The 16791-nt window shown below is 48.8% G+C and overlaps 1 protein-coding gene across 1 annotated transcript in view; it reads right to left on the bottom strand.

The window, feature by feature from the left end:
* SHANK1 (SH3 and multiple ankyrin repeat domains 1) overlaps positions 1–13080 on the bottom strand; it is a 143186-nt gene extending 130106 nt beyond the window's left edge. Inside the window, exon 1 of the mRNA XM_053260515.1 lies at positions 12836–13080. The gene's annotated coding sequence lies outside the window, so the exon portion shown is untranslated. The remainder of the gene's footprint in view (positions 1–12835) is intronic.
* Positions 13081–16791: the final 3711 nt, after the last annotated feature.

Here is a 16791-nt window from a genome sequence, read left to right as displayed (position 1 = left end):
ACTGAAGAATTTTGGGCCTCAAATTTGAAGTAGCAGGAAAAACTTGGGGGGTGGGAAGGGAACAATTTTGAAGGGGGAGGAAAATAAATTCTGATGAGATTGGGCGGGGGGGGAGAGCTTAACATGGGTGGCAGATGGCGGTCCTTTTTTGCTTTAATTTCCCCCCTCATTGCCTCTTTGGTAACAGCTGTGGCAGTGGCAGCAGCAAGGGAATGGAATGGAATGGAAACTTTATTACAGTCTTCAACCAAAGCAGCAAGGGAGAGGAGCTCTTCTCAGCAGCTTGGCTGCCATGAATTTCCTCTCGGAGTACCCCGTGAACAGCCTCATTCCAAGGGGCCTTGCTGGGGGGAAATGGCTCAGAAATCTCACAGCCTCCCTGAAAAATTGCCGAATCTGGTCTCCAGTTTTTGCCCCCTGATAATATTTATTTATTTTATTTATTTAATGGATTTCTATACCGCCCCAAACCAAAGTCTCGGATAGGATGGAGAAAACTGGGGGGAGGGAATAGAGATTTCTCACATCAGTCTTAGGAACATAGGAAACTGCCATATACTGAGTCAGACCATTGGTCTATCTAGCTCAGTATTGTCTACACAGACTAGCAGCGGCTTCTCCAAGGTTGCAGGCAGGAGTCTCTCTCAGCCCTATCTTGGAGAAGCCAGGGAGGGAACATAGGAACATAGGAAGCTGCCATATACTGAGTCAGACCATAGGTCCATCTCGCTCAGTATTGTCTTCACAGACTGGCAGCGGCTTCTCCAAGGTTGCAGGCAGGAATCTCTCTCAGCCCTATCTTGGAGATGCCAGGGAAGGAACTTGGAGCCTAGATGCTCTTCCCAGAGTGGTTCCACCCCCTGAGGGGAATATCTTACAGCGCTCACACTTCTAGTCTCCCTTTCGTATGCAACCAGGGCAGAACTTGAAACCTTCTGCTCTTCCCAGAGCGGCTCCATCCCCTGAAGGGAATATCTTACAGTGCTCACACATCAAGTCTCCCATTCAAATGCAAGCAGGGCAGACCCTGCTTAGCTAGAGGGATAAGGCATGCTTGCTACCACAAGACCAGCTCTCGGACAACACAAGACATTTCCTGTGGGTGATCCTTCTCTTACTGGGTTTCTTTTAAAAAATACTTTCTGTTTAATAAACTGATAATTTGCAGTTCTCCCCAGTTCCCTTACTGCATGAGGAAGAGAGAGGGAGGCACCAGCAGAGGAGGCTCTCCAGGGGTCAAGGATGCTATATGCCCAACCTCTGATCGGTACCTTGTCAGCACAGGAAAAAACATTCAGGCTCTAATTTTTTCAATGATGCAATGTACAAGTGGACTGAGTTGCCAGGAGCTGTACAATTTAAGAGGCACCCACCATGCTGACTCCCTTCATGAACTGAGAGGCCACCTCCCAACCCCAGTGATTTATAAGGAGGTTCTGAGATATATTCTCTGTTTGAATGGGAGATAAACATGCCCTACCTCATCATGGGCATAAAAAAACCCCTTGCATCAGCAATGCCCTAATCCCAGCCCACCGTGGCTGTTCAAACTTGGCATCGACACAACATTCTTCGCTCAGAAAAATTAAAATTCTGCATTCAAAGCAGGTAATGCCAAACAATCAAATTGATGTATATTTGCTTCCTTGGCATAAATTGACTCCATTTGCATGCTGCATTCTGAATATGATATTTAAGGGCTTCTGTTTCCAGGATTTGTGATAGAACTGTGTGATTCCATGGCAAGAAGAATATTAGGCACACAAAGGTCTATATGGATGAGTGGGGAGTGAAGACCACTAAGGAGGAATGGGCAGTCATGCAAGACACAGAAACGATGAACATTCCCCCTGAACACTGGGGTCTTTGGCAAGCAATAATATTTGGCATGTATGTAGCATTTCAGTGGTTCCAAAGCAGTTCACCTGGATTATCTCAGTAATTCCTACAACAATCCTGTGAAGCAGGCCAGCATTGTTATCCCAATATTCAGTGGTGGCTCAAGACCTCTGTGCTGAGGCAGTGCGCCAAATGCTGCTCCCTTGTGCAGAGTCTCTTTGCCCTCTTTCCTGTTTTGATTTTTTTTTTAATCAGGGGGAAGGCTGGTATCTTGCCACTTCACTAACTCCAATAATCCACTGCCTGAGGCAACAGTCTCACCTTGCATCATGGAAAGGCTGCCCTGCCAATACTGCAGATGGAAGGCTAAGGCATAAAGACAGTGGGTTGGTTCAAGTGGAATATTCTCCGTCTTTCAAGTCGTGGTTTGGGAATGGGTTGTGGGCTTGCAGGGTCCCCCTCCCTCCTCTGCTTGCATCCTTGGATGCTTTCCCTCCCTCCTTTGCTTCGGCAAGCTAGTTTGTCAGTATTCTGAACAGGGCAAAGAAAGGCAATGTTCTATAATGGCTAGGGTGCTGGACTTAAACCAAGACATGGGTTCAAATCCTCCCTCTACCATGGAGCATATTAGGTGACCTTGGGCCAGTCACTGAGGCTCTTCACACGATCCGAGTGTAGAGCCTGGAAGGGTTCTGCAGGGAGAGCGGGCTTAGCCCGCTCTCCCCCAGACGAGCAGCTGCTTGTTGCTGGGCGGCTGGATCGGCCACCCACATGACTACCAGCTCCGTCACGGAGACAGAAGCGGCTGCAGGGCTCGGAGGCCGCCTGGCCACCGGAAGTCCCAGGATGCCCTGTGCAAGTGTGCAGGGCATCCTGGGGAGACCCCCCCGACACCGGGAGGCTCATTTTAGCTGCCCGGAGGGGGTCTCCTCATGACTCACCACGGTGCAGAGCCGCGCCGTGGTGACTCATGATCGGGAAATGGGTTTAGCATAGCGCTTGCTCTGCTAACCCTGTTTAAGGGGCGGGCTTCTTTGGCGGGCTAGCTGCCAGAGAACCACCCACGAGCCGGGTGGTTCTCACAATGGGAGAAAACCGGGCTGGGCTCCTTTAGCCTGGTTTCCTTCCATCGTGAGAATAGCCTTATAATCTCTCAGTCTAACCTGCCTCACAAGGTTGTTGTGAGGATAAACAGGGGACAATGATCGTGTATACCAGCTTGACTGCTTACAAAAATAATGTTTGTGTTTTTTAATCCTCGTGATCTGAACAAACCATAGAGGCTACTCCCACGATCAGGCGAAATCGGGCTAGGGGAGCCTAGCCCGACTTCGCCTGACCGTGAGAACCACCGGGCTCGCAGGTGAGCCCAGTGACCTCCAGGAGGCTAACCCGCTCAAGTAACCCTCCCCTTAAACCGGGTTTGCAGAGCGAGCACTCCGCAAACTCATTTTTTCTGTTCATGAGCTGGCGCGGCTTGGCTCCATGGCTACTCATGAGCAGACCCCCGACCGGGAGGCTGAAATGTAGCCTCCTGGCTTGGGGATCTCTCCAGCATGCCCTGCGTGCTTGCGCAGGTCATGCTGGAGCTTCCGGGGGCCACACGGCACCTGATCCTTCCAGCCCCCGCCGGCTCCATAATGGAGCCGGCAGTCGTGTGGGCGGCTGATCCGGCTGCTTCTGTGCAGGGAGAGCGAGCTAAGCCCGTTCTCCCCGCTAACCCCCTAGAGGCTCTTCTCACGGATCGTGAGAAGAGCCTCATAATCTGTTTCCAAACCAGGGAATGAAGCCCACTTCAAACCATAGCTTGCTCAATTCATATGTAACAGAAAGGGAAGGGAAAGAGGGAAGGAACTGGAGTGCAAAAGGACAAGAGGATGCATATGAGCTGGAAGCACATTCCTGATCCTTTGAGTCATAGTTTGGAGAATCAGGAACATTATGAGGCTCTACACACGATCAATGTGTGGCGCCGAGGAGGAGTCGGTGGGGAGAGGGGGCTTAGCCCGGTTTCCTCCCATTGTGGGAATAGCCTCATTATCTTTCAATCTAACCTGCCTCGCAGGGTTGTTGTGAGGATAAACAGGGGGCAATGATCATGTATACCACCTTGACTTCTTTCAAGAATAGATTTGTGTTTTTTAATCCTCGTGATTTAAACAAACCACAATTTGTTCCATTAGCTTAGCCCTCTCTCCCCACACACGAGCAGAGAGCCGTTCCTGAGCGGCTGGATTGGCCGCCCAGAGGACTACCAGCTCTGTCTACTTGTGTGTCGGGGGCCTACTTGTGTGTCGCTGCGGTGAGGAGCCATGCCGTGGCGTCATACAATCAGCAAAACAGTGTGAGCAGGGTTAACACTAACCTCGTTTTAGGGGAGGGGTTCTCAGGTGGGCTAGCTGCCGTTGGACCACTGGACTCGCCCGACTGGGCTTGCTCGTGAGCCTGCTGGTTCTCACAATGGGGGAACATGATGAGGCTGGGCTCCCTTAGACTGGTTTCCCTCCATCGTGATAACAGCCTCTATGTCAGGATTCAGCCTTATTAGGATTGGGTCCCTGGCTCACAGTACTTGCTTTATTTCAAATTTCCCTCCCCTCTGCAATCACTGCTTGTGGCAACTTTGCATTTTGCTGGTTTTTGTTTTATTGTGCCTTGGTATTTCACTCCTCAACCACCACACATTTTTTAAAACACGGTTTGGGTGGGAGTTGCTGCTGCTGGGCATGAGGCAGAGGGCTGCACGCAGTGAAAGAGCTGGTCCCCAGGACAGAGAGTGGAAGAGGAAATGGAGAGAAGGGTGCTCTGCTCTGTTTGTTTATTTTTCTATGCAAACCGCTTTGGAAACTTCTGTTGAAATATGAGTAGTATGAAGTACTCAGTAACTCCTCCTTCCCATTACCAATGCGCAGTGGGAAGAAGATGGAGGAATCGGTAATGGTGAGCGCCTGCTGGGTTGGGATTTTTAATTCCAGGGCACACTCCCTCACCCCACCCCCAATTCATCCTAATTCATCCATACAAAGTTGGGGCACATGGGAGACAGACTGGCAGGCAGGCAAGAGGTCCAGGGCACCCAGCCAGACATTTGGGGCATGTGCCCCTGGTGCTCAGTGCCAGCAGTGCCAATGCCTGGACTGACTCAGAGGCTTGACTAAGGCCATTTAATAAATTTTGAACTGGGGTATCCCAGCCAAGATATTCTGGTGGCTGACTCAGAAAATCCAAACACTGTTTCTCATGTTAGTAAAAATATTATACCAAGCTTTAAAAAAAAGAAAGAAAAGTTTGCTGACTTTTAATAGTACACCAAATATCGGCTGCCTGAGGCAGGCTGCTTTGTCTTGTCTATGCATAGGGCCAGCCTGGCTTTCAGACAATGCCTGCAACGTTTCAAACGGTGGAACAGGCTGCCACTGGATACTTGGCCAAGAGCCAGGTTCATTTTCACTGGAGTGACAATGGCTAAGGGGAAGGATGTAAGATATGAAATGCGCTGGGTTTTTTTGGCTGACAGTGACCAGGCATAACCCAAACCAACTCCCCGCAACACACATGTACTTATATCAACATATATGCACCTCAGGCAGCAATCCCACTGGGCATGATCAACTGGAAAAGTATCCCAAGAAAACCCAATTGAATTGACTGAGAGCAGCTCCCATTTATTTCTTGGGGGGCGGAAAGCTTAATCTGAAGAACTTCCCTGTAGATTGTGTCCAAGCTTTCCCCCCACACCCAAACATTTATTAATGTTTTCTCATAGATATAGATATAGATATAGATATAGATATAGATATAGATATAGATATAGATATAGATATAGATATAGCTGAACACTCACATATCTAATACCTGGGTCATCTGCATACATACACATTCACATAGGGAAAACTACATGTATGACCACACATCCCTCACGCTTGTCACATAACCTTTTATCCTGTTCTTACTCTCCGTTCAGTACAGCCTGGTGTACTTAGGTGTGAAATCACCAGAGAGTGGAAATGATGAGAATATTGGCACGCTGGAAAGAGTAGACGCATAGGCATCTTTAGACTAGCGCATGTTCTTTTGCACCCATGTAGTCATACATTATGCATATGCCCAATTTAGATATATATGGCCATGTGCTAGTTGGAAGGTGCTTATGCATCTGCTGTTTCCAACGTGCCAATATTCATGTAACTTTAATCTTACAGACACCCACCATCCTTGAAAGCAATGCTCAAATTTTTGCACAAGCACATCCTTTCACAAACACAAGAGCATGAAAGTACAAGGCGTGCACACATATACACATGGCTGCTAGACACATACAATAAGAGCCGGAATGTACAGGAATAGATACCATACATCTATAGGCTGGTTCACATGATCAATCTCATACTGGTTCAGCAAAAAAGGGAGATCCTGGTGGCATGTGTGCTCTTATGGAACATTTAACCGACATACATAATCTTAGGTTTGAACTCAGCTTGTTAATGTCGACTACATGTTGGTTTGGCAAGGCACCAGTCTGAGATCACCAAAAAATCTTGAGTTCTCATGACAAACAGCATGGGAGGGCGCGTGCCAACAGGATCTCCGGTTCTTGCCGAACTGCCATGAAATTGATCGTGTGAACCAGCTCACAGTCTCATATGCAAAGCACATGCACACACATTTTCAACTGTACACCTCCACACAGGCCATGTTTGCACATGCACATATAATGCATGCATGCATGCTCCTATGCATGTATAACAGCAAATATACACACATGCATGCTCAGTTTTTTCAGACGCACATATATAAACATACATATGCATAAATGCGCACACCCAAGAACAGATGTGCACAAGTGTACATACGCAGGCTCTCTCAAGCATGCAGACACCCATGCTCACCCACACCCATACAGCACAGAGACAGGTGTCCACATGCTTGCACAGAGAGATATTCTTGCACGAACAGAACCAGGCATGTGCATATCCCTCCTCCATCACACACCGCAGTAACTGTTCTCTCTGCACACCCAGCAGAAATACTCTCAGAAGCATGAATCAAAGACTCAGGAGCTAAGAATAGCCAGGCCCAGCTGGGCGGGGGAGAGGCAGCGCAGGCGCTGTTTGGAATAATGCCAGTCTGAGAATGGTGGGGCAGGAAGAGAGATGGCCTCCCCCACCAGAGACTCCATCTTTGGGGCGGGGGGGCATACAGAGGGGGCAGATACCTGCTCAGACTGCTCGCCCTCTCAGAAATGGTTTTCATGGGTTGGAAGGGGTGGGAGAGAATAATATTTGAGGATGGGGTGTGACAGGACAGGATGGATGGATGGATGGATGGACAGATGAAAATGAAAAGGGCGGTGGGAAAGGAAAGAAAGAAGGTTGTTCTTGTTTTGCCCCCTCACCTTTCTGGCCTGGCTGACACCTCTTCAAAAGCGTAGCCCAGCTAGTCCATTTGAGGGAGGGAATTGGGGCATTTTATGTAGCCAGGTGGATTGCAGAGAATTAGCCATGAGATTAAGGTTGTGGGTGTGTGTACACGGAGCACAATGTCAGATGTGGTGTGTGAGGAGGGGCTGGCTGTCCACACAGGCTGCCGAGTGCTGGTCTTGTGACAATGTCAGTCCTGGAAGCAAGATACAAAAGCTGTGTGTGTGTGTGTGTGTGTGTGTGTGTGTGTGTGTGTGTGTGTGAGAGAGAGAGAGAGAGAGAGAGAGAGAGAGAGAGAGAGAGAGAGAGAGAGAGATTCTTTCTCAGCCTTCAGCCTTCTATATCCCTCTAGTGCCACGTGCAGTGGGTGTGAAATGAGACCAAATGAGGCCAGCTCTCCCTGGTTGCACACATGCACATTTCCTTATTCGACATGCGCGCGCACACACACACACACACACACTTGCAGATGCTCACGGGGTCTCTCCTTCTTTCCCTCACTCATTCTCACACACACAATCTCCTGTACCCATCTGCGTGCCAACGTGGTTATCCTTACACAGAATCACATACAAATCTCAAGATATTAAATATGTATGTGAGATCTAAAAATGCCGTCACATAGCCCTAGGAGAAAACTGAAGGACTGGGATGTGGCAGACTGATGTTCAGTCTGATAGATCCACTGGGACTTGAGTAGGTTGCTTTCCCTCAGTCTTGGATCTCCCATCTGTAAAATGGGAATCAGAGGGTGGAAGTACATGTGAAGGCAAACAAGGGATGTGTTACTCTGTGGGTGCATTGCGATGTTAACATATGGGTTCAGTGGCAGCATTTGCAGGGGAGAATCCATAGGTAAGAGGGAGTGCTTCATCCTTCCCCATCTTCTAATTCATCCCTAAAAATCTTCCCCCCAACGCAGCTGTTTTTAAATTCCCCCACCAAGCTGGCCTGAAAGATCTCAAATATGCCTGATGAGGGGGAAATGATGTGGAGAACATTCTCAGTAGAAAACCGAGGGGCTGGGAAGAAGCAAATTGAAGGACCTCCTATTCTTTAATTCCCCTCTACAGATGCACCCCTTGTCCCCACATTAACCCTACATTAGCAAATGCGGCTTGGGGGAAAAGAGTTTGCTGAGGTAATGTGATGTTTCACCCATAGCGGGCGACTTGGAAAGGATTGTTGGGAGCAGAGGTGACTGAAGGAAACATTGTCAGAGGCCCTGTGGCCCTGGGAATCTGAATAACCATAAATAAATTGCACCCTCAAATAAAGAGTCCCACTTTCACTAATTCAGTGTTCCAAGGAGGCAAACCTGAGCTAAATATTCATCAGTGAATATTTGCAGACCTCCATGTGTAACGAATAACAGCCCCTCTCCAATGCCCGTGTGCTGGCTATTTATCTATCTATCCATCCAGCTATCATGGTTTCGTTCCAAGTAAAAACCAGGCCACACCCATTTTTCTTGGGGCTAAAACACTTTGCTCTTGACATGTCCCTGCAGCACTGTGGGGGCTGCTTTTCTATGGGTTGATCCCACAATCCTGTGCTATACCATGTGGGTGGGACTGATCATGTGGTTGTTTCCTGTGGAATCAGCACCCTTGGACCCACACAATCAGCCCCACCCACTTGGCTTTAAATGTTACTGCAGTGCCATGGGATGATGAACCCACAGACAGGAGGCTCCCCCAGCACTGCAGGAAGGTGTAAGGAATCCTCACGCAGGAAACTCGGACAAGCCCGGCAAACCGCATGCAGCAAGCATCTCTGAGGAAGATACACCCTCCCTATGGCATCCCATGTTCACTTACCAATATACATACATGTGCACAGCTGCCATATAAAACAGCCCAGGAACAAAAGTGCAACCCAACTCTCTCGCCAAGGACTCTTACACACAGCAGACTTTACCATGAGTTTACTTGGAGGCGAACTCAAAGTTGTCCCCCAAACCCGACACAAATAGTTGATTTTGTTTACCCCGGATATAAACCGAGCTATACTCAAATGCGCTGTGAAAAACCCAAATTGTGTGTGAACTGCTCCCTGATATCTTGCAGGGACTTTGGGGTAAATCTGAGCCAGCGTGGTATAGTGGTTAGAGTGCTGGACTAGGACCAGGGAGACCTGAGTTCAAATCCCCATTCAGCCATGATACTAGCTGGGTGACTCTGGGCCAGTCACTTCTCTCTCAGCCTAGCCTACTTCACAGGGCTGTTGTGAAAGAGAAACTTAAGTATGTAGTACACCGCTCTGGGCTCCTTGGAGGAAGAGCAGGGTAAAAATGTAATAGTAATAATGATGATGATGATGATGATGATGTGAACACATCCCATCCATGTGAGCTAAAGGGCTTTTAAAGCCCCGTGTGAAAAACTTCCAAGTACAAAAAGGCTGTTTATATGCATGTAGAGCAGGCCTGCTCAACTTCGGCCCTCCTGCAGATGCTGGCCTACAACTCCCATAACCCCTGACTATGGGCCACTGTGGCTGGGGATTATGGGAGTTGTAGTCCAAAAACAGCTGGGGGGGCAAAGTTGAGCAGGCCTGGTTTAGAGTTTGGGTTACAAGGCCCCATGGGTAAGAAAACAGCACCCCCTGCTGTGCACAGTACATAGCTAGCAATGATCTTGTCTTGTCTCTGCCACCGTTATACCTGATCAGCACTCAAGAGATTTCGTCCCATGGTAATTGGGGGGAAAATTACTGTGAACTGTCCTTGACCTCTATTGGGAGCTACAGAGTTGGGAGCACAAATTATAATTAGTGACTCACTGTCTGCCAGGAATTCTGAGATTCAGATTTGTAGCCAGACAGACAGGGTGGTCCACTGGGATGAGAGCCATGGACTCAGTGAAGGTTTTGGACAAGCCACTACAGATCCTGAACCTCAGTTTCTAATCTGTAAAATGGGAATGATTGTAATCTGCCCTGCTGGTTTATTGAGAGGAGAGTATGAAAAATGGCCTTAAGGTACATAGGAAGCTGCCTTATACGGAGTCAGACCCCTTAGACCATCTAGTTCAGCATTGTCTACACTGACTGGCAACAGCAGCAGCTCTGCCTCTGGGCTATGGCCCCATCGAGGTTCTCTGGATACAATTTATCCAGTTGCGTAATTGCATATAATTTGGATACAATTAAGGTACTTCAGCTGTGATTTTATGCACACTTACTTGGGAGTAAGTCCCATTAAAGTTAGTGACATTTACTTGTGAGTAAATATGCCAAGGAGTGGCCTGTTAAAAAAAATGCCACAAATTATCACTATAGCATGAAAAAATGCGGAGTCCTGGCCGAACTATGTCAGAAAGAGAATTTTACATCACATAGCCACGTAAAAGGGCACAAGAGGTAGTGTCCACATATCTCTTATGAGCAACTGTTAGTGGGGTATATGTAACCATCTGCATATTGAAAGACATGTAGGGTAGGACTTTACTTATGAGACAGACAGCAGAAGAAGAATACCTGGGTGACTGTGGGGTACAAATAATATGTAGATGGGAAATGGATGACATAAAGCATGTCCAAACAGTAGAACACACACATATACACACACACACCCTCCCTGCATGTCAGCACCCAAGAAGCCACATGGAGACAATTCAACAGCCCAGCATGAGTTTTGCTGTGAATGAGTGCCAAAGGGGCAAATTGCACTGAGAACCTACAGTGTGCCTGCACAAAAATGGACGGATGCTACCACAGCTGATATGTAGTATAAGCACTTTGAACATCAAGGCTGCCGTGCAAAGTGACGGGGATGTGTACATGCGGACTTCATGATTACACCCACATGGCAATATGTGAACATACAGATGAATGCATATCCAGCTAGGATGACAAATTTAGCATTGTGGGAATGGTACCCCCCCCACACACACACTTACTTCATCCAGAACATATTAACAATATCAGTACAGATTTTTCTCCTTTGCAAAATGTGATCCCCTTCCAAAATCATTATTTTTAATTAATTTTGATATCCCCCCCCCCAAGGATGGCAGAAGAAAGGGGTGGTGGTGATGGATGGAATGCAAGGAAGGCGTACAGATGAGGCAAAAGGTTGTGGAAGAGTACTATAAGAAAGGTCTGAACAGGGCACTTAAGCCCCACCTGCATAAGGGATACCCTGCTCAACCCTTCTTTGAGGTCTGAGTCTTCTCCACATATTATAATATGCTTCACAATCAGGAGGACTAGCAACTTGCTCTCATATTCCACAAGAAATTTGAGATTGTACTGGAATGGCAGATAGCAGGCTCGGTACTTGGGCAGGGAAATGCATGCAGAGGAACGTACCTGCACATGTAGAGGGTACGAATGTGTGCTCCCACAGCTAGCAAGGTAGATCTGGCACATTTTAGATGTATCCAGATATGGTTGAAGCGCCGAACCCCAACCATTCAGATAAGCATGCCCACACAAGTCCTTATCTGCCCATCCATTTATTCACAACTGCAAACCAATATGTATGCTGAGGGCTGGCAGGGAGGGGGGAAATCATACAAAGGTATGGCCACTGCGAGGGGAAGTGTGCATGACACGTATGCATCAGTGCATATACATGCACATATAAGCATGAAGGTATGGACCCACACGAGATGTGCAGAAAAAGGCATTTGCATGGGAGAGAGAGGGAGAGAGAGAGAGAAATATGCATGCATAAAATTGTACCAGCCGATTAAGCTCACAGAGAGAAGAGCTCGCATAATGGTGCCCATCATGGTATGCACAGACACATGCACACCCACAGAAATGTATGCACATCCTGAAACCCAGGGAACACCTAGCCGTTTCCCTTCTCCCTCTGTCTCTCACACACAACTACCAGCACTTCTGTGCATGTCCGCAAAAAGGCTCACTTGCCTACCTCTCCTGGCTCACAATCGCTAGCACCCATGTCCCTGTCCTGCATAGGGCTACACGTGTGTGCAAGCATGCACGGGCGGCGCACACCCTGAGCGATGTCCACATGTCCCAGCCAAGCTGCATGCCTTGCCGAAGGAAAGACAGGTCCACACACAGTCCCACGCCCATTTGCCAGCAGCTCCCGCACCCCAGCTTCTGACCGCCGCACCCCCCCCCAATGATTAACTACCAAGGTGTATGCACGGAAAAACCATTGTCCCTGACATGCTCTCATGCGCGCTCGCTCTCTCTCTCTCTCATACTTTCTCCCTCGCCTCGATCCCAGAGATCCTATGTTGCCCCCCACACACACCATCAGAGGAGCCCCCACTCTAGTAGCAAAAGGGGGGCGTGGCAGGGTCCACACAGAGGTGGCCGCACACACCATGGCTACCAAGTGTCACCTCCAAGCGGCCATGAGTGCCCCACACTGCCTATGTCGGAGGGCGCAGGAAGCGCGGCGGCACCGCGGCTGCCTTCCCCGCCGTGGGAACCCCAGCAGCTCTCCTTCCCACCCGAGCTCCGTGATGCTTCCCCACCCACGCAAAAAGACCTGCCCGCCCCATGCGATCCCCCCTCCTCCCCGAGCGATGAAGCCACCTCCCGGCAGCCCTCCTCCTCCCACGCGTGCCACCCTCGATGCCCCCCGGTACCTGCCACGGAGGGGAGCCGCTCAGCACATGCTCTCCTTGGGGGGGACCCTCTGGATGGTCCCCCCCGCCCCCGGCTCCACCGCCACCCCTTCTGTGCCTGGCGTGTCCTTGCAGTCCTCGCGCGGGGAGGTGGGTGGGGCGGGACTTGGGTCCAGATGTTTCCTCTGGGAAGGGAGGGGGGGCGATGCCACACGAAGTGGGGGGTGGGCTGCTTCAGTCTTCCATGGCGGCCCCCCTCGCTGTCTGTGAGCAGTTCAGTCTCCCAGGGCTGCGCTGCTGCCAGCCGCTCCCTCCCTCCCTCCCTCCCACCCTCTCAATGCCGGGGAGGATGCTCGGCTCGGCTCCTTTCTCTCTCGCTCTCTCGCTCTCTCTCTCCCCGCGCCCCACCCCCACCCTGCTCTCTCTCTTTCTGCTGTTCAGGAATGCATGGCTCTGCCCAGCCCCCCACCCAATCTCATTCATAGCGTCACGTGGGTGTGGGGAGGGGAAGTGGGGGGAGATCCGGCAGCCACACCCCCATCTTCGGTCACCGCCAGCCTCTCAGCCCTGCCTGGTCCCCCCACGGCTCTCCCACTCTCGCCTTAGCTCCTCTCCTCCAAACCTCAGGTACCAGCCTCTTTCCTAAGACACCGCTCTCTTCCTTCCCCTCCCATGCATCCATCCATCTTCATCCGACCTGCATCCTCGGGGCTCAGGATGTCCTTCCTGGGGACCAGCCTCACTGGCATCCTGGCGTGGCACTCCTTGCTCTAAGTCTTATATTCATCCTGAGACTAACCAGCATCCCTAGAAGCCAGCCTCCCCCACCCTAGGCTCTTTTCACAGGTGAGGATTAAACCACTTCCCTGCTTAAACTCATGATTCAAATAAGTTTGACCAGCATGGGCTAGAACAGAGCTACCCTGAGTGCCTGACCCTGGGGCAGCAGGGCAGGCTAGAGCTATAAATCAATCTGCTTTCACTTCTTCTTTATCGCACCATGTCACATATCCCAGCCCCATCCTTACAACCTCTCCCAGAATCCCAGGACTATTTGTATGTATCCCAAATAGCCATTACATTTTTATCCCATCCTCCCTCCCAGGAGCCCAGGGCAGCACACAAGATTCCCCCCTCCCCACTATTTTATCCTCATCCTAGCAACCCTGTGAGGTAGATTTGGCTTTGAGGTAAGCCTTTTTCACACATTATGTTGTATAAGTGTATAGATGTCTGCACACATTTTTTTGTGTTAATGGCTGTACCAGCATTTTAAAAGTGAGTCTGGGTGCTGGCACCCTGAATTGCAGGATACAGATCAAAAGTGTACTGCTGGACTTGTGTTCAACATAACCAGGGAGTATTTCACACCCGGCTTTTAGTTTGTATCTCCTCCAGAATGGGGTGTGTGTGTTCACATATCAGCCAAACATACCCCAAAGTCCCTGCAAGCTATCAGGGAGCTCTTCACACACAATTTGGGTTTTTAATTACATGTTAAAGTGCAGCCCAATTTATATCCAGGATTTAAAAATCCACTTTTTGTGTTGTTTATTTGTGCAACTTTGAACTCTCAGTGAAGCCTTGCAGAAAACCCACTGTACAGCTTGCTGTCTGGGAAAGCTTCTGTGAATAACTGTACCTGTATACAAATCTATCCTTGGGTACCAAGAGACTGGAAGGACTTTTTCCAGCGGGAGGGGGAGGCAAAAGCAGCAGTCCTATACTCACTTACCTTGGGAAAGCCCCATTCAATTCAATGGGACTGGTTCAATCCAGGGGGGCAACTGCCCCCTCCCCTGACTCTGGATGCCCATGCTGGGTACATTGTCTGTTTGTATGAGTGTGGATTGAATATAATGAGATCATTCACACAATCAAAAATTGAGGTCATTCACATAAGGGAAAACTGTGACCTACCCAGGTTTGGGAGCTGCATGTGCTCCCAATTTTCAGTTGTGTGGGTGCAAACAACTAGGGAGGAGGAGGAGGGAGAAGTGATTGTGTGGAAGCAAGGTAGGAGGAAAACCTGGGTAGCTTTTCCTCCTACCTTGCTTTCACACAGTCACTATCGAAAACTGGGAGCACACAGAGCTCCCAAACGCAGGTTGAACACAATTTTTGATTGTGTGAATGACCTCAGTGTGTGAATAGGGTTATAATGACCAGCCCAAGATCACCTAATGAGCTTGAGCAGGGATATGAATGTGGGTGTCCCTAGACCTAGTCTGACTCTGTCAGCTGCATCTTTTTGGCACATGCATCTGATTAGCATCCCCAGATACCAGCCATTTCAATGAGTATTTACACACTGGATACTACTTTCACTCACAACCTTGCATACCTGTCCAAGCCCTGCATATCTGTCCTATTTGCATCTTGGGTAAATACCAGCCCTAATCTGAAACCTCCTCCCTATGCATTTTGTCTCACTTCCACCTCAGTTTTGGCCCACCATCTTCTAGATTCCAAGCTTGGGTCTTGTGTTGGATAATGGCCCCAAGGCCATTATGTGTGTATACACATGAACTTAAGTATGCATGTGGGATCCATGGGATAATATTTGGCTATGCTATTCAAAGGGAGACACTCATATATGGGAATGGGATCTATTTTAAACATGCATGAGACACAAGACCATGTAAGACTATAGCTAAATCCTGGCATATATGGGACACTGAAGTATAACTAGTGATGGACATGGGTCACACACCCTGGCATATTTGGACAAGTTGTTCTAGTAAGAACTAATCAGCCTACTTTCCTTTAACTGTCTCTACATCTGGACTAAATCTGGTGCAAATCACAGTCCACAAATTAGATCTCTTGAGCCTCAAAGGTTTATGCTTCCGCCATCTTGAATCAGAGTGGATAAAATCATCACAAACAACTTCACTGAGGTGTCCCTTGTGTCACTCACTACAACTATATGTAATTTGCTTCAAATCAGTTAGACAATCCACGTTAGCCCACTTGTGCCTCAAATGTTCACATTTCCATCATCTTGAATTGGAGTGAATGACATCATCACACACCACACCATTAGGGCACCCCTATGTGTCCCTACAGCTGTAGCAAATTTGGTTCAAATCGGTTAAGTGGTTCACAAGTTAGCCCACTTGCGCCTCAAAAATTTATGTCCACCATCTTGAATCAGTGTGGATGACATCATCACAAACTATGCGATTGAGGTGTCCCTGTGTGTCACTCACTGCAGCTGTGCCCAATTTGGTTCAAATAGGTTAGGCAGTCCACAAATTAGCCCTCTTGCACTTCAGAAGTTCACACAGCCACCATCTTGCACTGGAGTGGATGACATCAACACACACCATGCCATTGGGGTATCCCTATGTGTTCCTACAGCTGTAGCAAATTTGGTTCAAATCAGTTAAGTGGTTCACAAGTTAGCCCACTTGCACCTCAAAAGTTTATGCATCTGCCTCCTTGGATGGGGGTCAATGACATCATCACAAACTATGCCGTTGAGCTGTACCTAATTTGGTTTAAATTGGTTAGACAGTCTACAAATCAGCCTGCTTGCGCCTCATGTATTCACATGGTGGCTATCTTGCATTGGAGTGGATGACATCATTACACACCACGCCATTTGGGTATGCCTATGTGTCCCTACAGCTGTAGCAGATTTGGTTCAAATCGGCTAGGCGGTTCATAATTTAGCCCACTTGCATCTCAAATGTTTATGCGTCCACCATCTTGGATCGGGGTGGAAGACATAATCACAAACTACGCCACTGAGGTGTCTCTATGTGTCCCTGCAACTGTACCTGATTTGGTTCATATTGGTCCAGGCATTGTGAAATTGATAGGACGGGGGCACACAGATGGACACACGGACACACACAAAGCATGCTGGGCGATCTCATAAGCCTACTGGAAAGTAGGCTAAAAAAGTGCACGCTGACACAATATATGTTGGGAATGATCCAATAAACAGTGCCATGTTTATTATGGTGTTT

The sequence above is a fragment of the Hemicordylus capensis genome, chromosome 6 (genome assembly GCF_027244095.1).
Source record: "Hemicordylus capensis ecotype Gifberg chromosome 6, rHemCap1.1.pri, whole genome shotgun sequence".
NCBI lineage: Eukaryota > Metazoa > Chordata > Lepidosauria > Squamata > Cordylidae > Hemicordylus > Hemicordylus capensis.
This window is presented reverse-complemented; position numbering and strand designations above follow the sequence as displayed.